The sequence below is a fragment of the Corvus brachyrhynchos genome, unplaced genomic scaffold (genome assembly GCF_000691975.1).
Source record: "Corvus brachyrhynchos isolate BGI_N302 unplaced genomic scaffold, ASM69197v1 scaffold340, whole genome shotgun sequence".
NCBI classification, from domain to species: Eukaryota; Metazoa; Chordata; class Aves; order Passeriformes; family Corvidae; genus Corvus; species Corvus brachyrhynchos.
In genome coordinates this window covers 259,263-263,380 of record NW_008235987.1, presented here as the reverse complement: position 1 = coordinate 263,380, position 4,118 = coordinate 259,263, and the positions used below count along the sequence as shown (strand labels likewise).

Here is a 4,118-nt window from a genome sequence, read left to right as displayed (position 1 = left end):
GGCAGCTCGCGAGGTTTACCGCCGGCCGCTCTCCCACGGGGCCCGGACGTTTCCAGGAATTGCAAGAAAAATCCTGGAGAAAAAGCCGTGTTGTCACCAGAGTGCCGGTCATCTGAGAGAGGGGAAATTCCTTGGAAATGGCCTTATCGCAGACCTCGGAGTTAAAAACCGGGGAAAAACAGAGAAAATGCTACGCTTTGAATACTTCATTTAAATACGAAATAGGACAACTCACACTCCTCGACAGCCTTCCAGAAAGGAGCAGGAAGACTGTCTTAACTGGGAAGTATAATCTATCTGGGATCAGAAAAGGTGAAAAGAGTATAATCTTAAAATAGCACGTGGAAGGTTTTTTTGTCAAGCTGGAATTAGGGCTGTCCCACTGCTGCAACTACATTTTTTACCTTACTGTGTTTGGACTTTCTGAATGTAGACTCAGCTCTATGTTTCCTACACACGTAGCATGTGGTTTTGGTTTGCTTGCCATGTTGGGTTTTTTATCTTTCAGTTACTCTTACGTACTCTCAGTTCTTGCTCTGTTCTCACTCAGATTTTTACCTCCAAATGTTATATTTAAGTGCTAATACTGACAACAGTATCTTTGAAGCCAAGAAAAGCTACTCAATTGACTGTGCACCTCCTCAAGTGCACGATATGCACTCCCTGACAGGTTTTTGGTCCCAGCACATTTCTGCATCATTGTATCTTTCTGTACACTGGCCTAAACCTCCCTTCCTCACTGTCCGTGCCAGGTCCAAGCAATGGATCACTGAGACTAGTTACAACAAGTTAAGGAACTCATCAGTTGGCCTGAGCAGAGCTTCATCTGGAAACTGGCTCAGTTAGTGCAAAGTCTGAAGCAGAAAGTCCTCAGAGTGTTCCAGGATCCCTGGAAGATTTGGCATAAACAACTTCAGGACCTCATAGTCCACTAGGTATAGCAAGAAAACAGGAGGGGTAAGATTGCTGAACTCCATCCTTCACAGTAAAGCTGCCGTGCCTCCCATTGCCAGGCTTGCATTCCTCCTGGTGTCCCTGCTCTTTCTCTCCATGGAGGGCTGAGTTCCTGCACTCTGTAATGCCTTGCTTGGTAACCAGCTGGCTGCAATAAGGGGCAACCAATTCTGATGCACCAGGGAGGAACCTTATGGCAGAGAGGAATGCATGTTAAAGTTGCAGATCTTTGTCCTAAGAAGTGAAGCAAAGAACTTTAAGTTTTGCCTGGCTTGGCTTTACTGAGCCCTCTTCAGCTTTCTGACCTCTGGTTCAGGTCACTCAGGGGAGGGTTCATTCAGAGCACTCCTACTACGCTTCCAAAGTCCAGTAAAATGTTGTATTACTTGTCATGGCCGAGCAAGGGGCTATGAGGAAGAATGTAAGGCTGTAGGTCTGGTATAACAGCCTTTCTAACTTCTAAACATTTAAATCTGGTACCGTTCAACTCCTTGACATACTGAACTTGGGTGAACATCGAAGTGACACAGATTTTGGAGAATTTTGTAATACTTCAGCATGAGAGGTTCACTGAGTTTTAATTTTTTGATAAGACCCTCCCTACATTGAATAGATTGGCCTCAGTACAAAAAGAAGCTCAGAGAAAGCTGAAAGAATTGGAGTCCTGCTCCAAGCACTGGAGATTTGGCATTTTTATTGGTAGGAACGAGGTATGTAGGAGGCAAGCAAGAGACTTGTAGTGATTGGAAATAATATTAAGGGAGATACAGTTTCCATTTAATACCTTTGAAAGTGAAATGTCCTGCATAATGTACTCCACTATGTCCCAAGATATGTTCAGTATATTGGACTATCCTATACAAAAGCTCGTACCCTGCCAGGACTAAGGCGGTCCCAGCACTTGCCCTTTAGATGTTTCCCAAGGAAACCCAGGAACCAAGAGGGTTACACCTGGGTCCTGTGTAAGGACTCGTACCACAGGTATGGTTCCCCTTCACAGCCACCTCTCATTCCTTATTTGAGCCACTCTGCAGTCCTGGCTCAGACCAAGCTCCCTGGCTCATTGCTTGGGTCTTGTGTTGATCAGAAGTATGTGTGTGGTGTAAGTTACCCCATACAGCACCACTCACCGACAGAATCCTGCTTTTACACAGTCATGCTACTGCTGCCTCCTCTGACCCCGAGGCCAGGGGTTGTAAAGAACTCCAGGAGAGCAGCAGAGCCCTCTTAAAGCCTGCGTACAGATGTCGTGTGCTGAGTGATGCTCGGGTAGGAACCACCTCTTGAACATCCCCAGGACACTCTGTGGTCAGTGATGTTGCTACAGGCAGCAGGAAACACTCCAGAATCATTGTTACTGTGATAAGTGGCTTGTTCTGCATCATATTTTGGAGCTCATTACTACATATTTCTAGATGTTCACAGCTAATTTCCTATTAATTTTGAAAGAAGAAAGAAAAAAATAAAAGCAGGTGAGGTTTTGCTGCTTTATGAAGAAGCAAATATGAGTTATTCCCTGTATGCCTGTGACAATGCAGATGCAGACAGTGCCAGGGCTATGTATTGAATGCAAAGCACCAGCTGCCTGAAAAGTGGGATTAGGGAAGATCATTCTGCAGCATGTTCACTGTAATTACCAAAGAAATGCAATTTATGACAAATTTTTGGAGGATGTTTGGCTGGGGCTCACCTGGTAGATTTGCAGGAATCCTCCAGCCTGACAGGGCTCAGGACTTACTGCTTCAGACTTTGCACTAACTGACTAACTGACCGATTTCCAGATGAAGCTCTGGTCAGAGCAGAAATCTGATATAAAGGTGTTTTCAGCCATTCCCAAATGGTTACTCTTTCTTTGTGGCACTTTAATGGACTCCAGGTTGTAGTCACCTCCCCCTTTTCTCTCCTGATGCTTCTAATTTCAGATAAATGTTTGAGATTAGAAGTGGCTCTGGGTATGAAATGTGACCCTTCACCTCCGTGCAACTTTGTGATTATGCCATACCATTAACAACCAGAATCACTTCTAATCCCACAATTTGGAAATGTTCAGATCAAATTACATTGGTGTCTTTTTAACAGGAACAACGTTTCTTTAAGGGAAGTGTCACTTCCAGATGCAAAAAAGGAAACAGCTGCCTGCTTCAGACATCAAATAGGAGCTACACCCATCCAGAAATGAGACCAATTTTGGACTATGAAACTCAAAATGTGTCTTTCAAATTGGAATGGCTGCTCTGCCTGAGCAGGGGGATAGTCACTGCAGTTAACAAAGGCATCTTAATTGCTTCTTCTCCTCCAGAAAAAAGTATTAATTAGTGGAAGAATGGGATATCTTCATTATGTGTGAGATAGTTGCAGAGCTTTGGATCTCTCCCTATTTTAAAGACTAAGAAGTACTTGAATATCACAGATATTTGTTGCACCCTATTTTAGACAAAAGTGTGTCAGCTTTCAGAAAATCTTGCCCTTAAGTCCTTACACCTCTCCACGTATATTTACAGCAAAAGGAATTTGAAAAGGTTGGGAACTGTATATCCTGAACACTGTAGCTCTATAAATATGATGGCAATGATACTGCCCAATGGAATGAACAACACGTAAAGACATTTTAAAGCATTGTTTTAAACATTATTCACCTGGACATCCTTTATTACTATCTCTACATCTCACTGAACAGTTACGGTGTTGGGTGGACTTACGAATCCACATGCATAAGCAAGGGGATGTCTCTCCATCATTAAAATTCTCATTTTCATCCCTTCTCTCACGCTGCTGATATGGTAAACACAAGCAAGTGTAATCTTCTATGAAAGTGTCTTTCCTTGAAAGGATCTTTTTCCTTTTTAAGACAAGCAAACCAGACATTTTTGTGGGTACTGGGGGTAGAAGTGGAGACTTAAGCTTAACATATAGGATAAATATAGAAGAAGTAGAGAAAAGAGAAGGTATCTGGCGTGTGGTTACAACTTAGGCTAAATAAATTCCAGTGGTTACTCAAACTAAAAGTTTTGGGGTTTGTTTTTTTTTTTGGTGGGTTGTTTTGTTTTGTTTTTATGATAGCAAACTAAACAGACTGTCATCGAATCTGAGAGTGCCTTTGATGCAGAGGCCGTGCTGAGACTGAAGAGGAAACCCATAAATGAAATAAAGTCTCTGGGAAATTG

At 42.9% G+C, this 4,118-nt stretch overlaps 1 long non-coding RNA gene across 1 annotated transcript; it reads left to right on the top strand.

Moving 5' to 3' along the window:
* Positions 1-6: 6 nt before the first annotated feature.
* LOC108445581 lies at positions 7-4,118 on the top strand. Its single transcript, XR_001860495.1, has 2 exons — positions 7-312; positions 3,034-4,118. It is a non-coding gene; the product is annotated as an uncharacterized LOC108445581 (long non-coding RNA).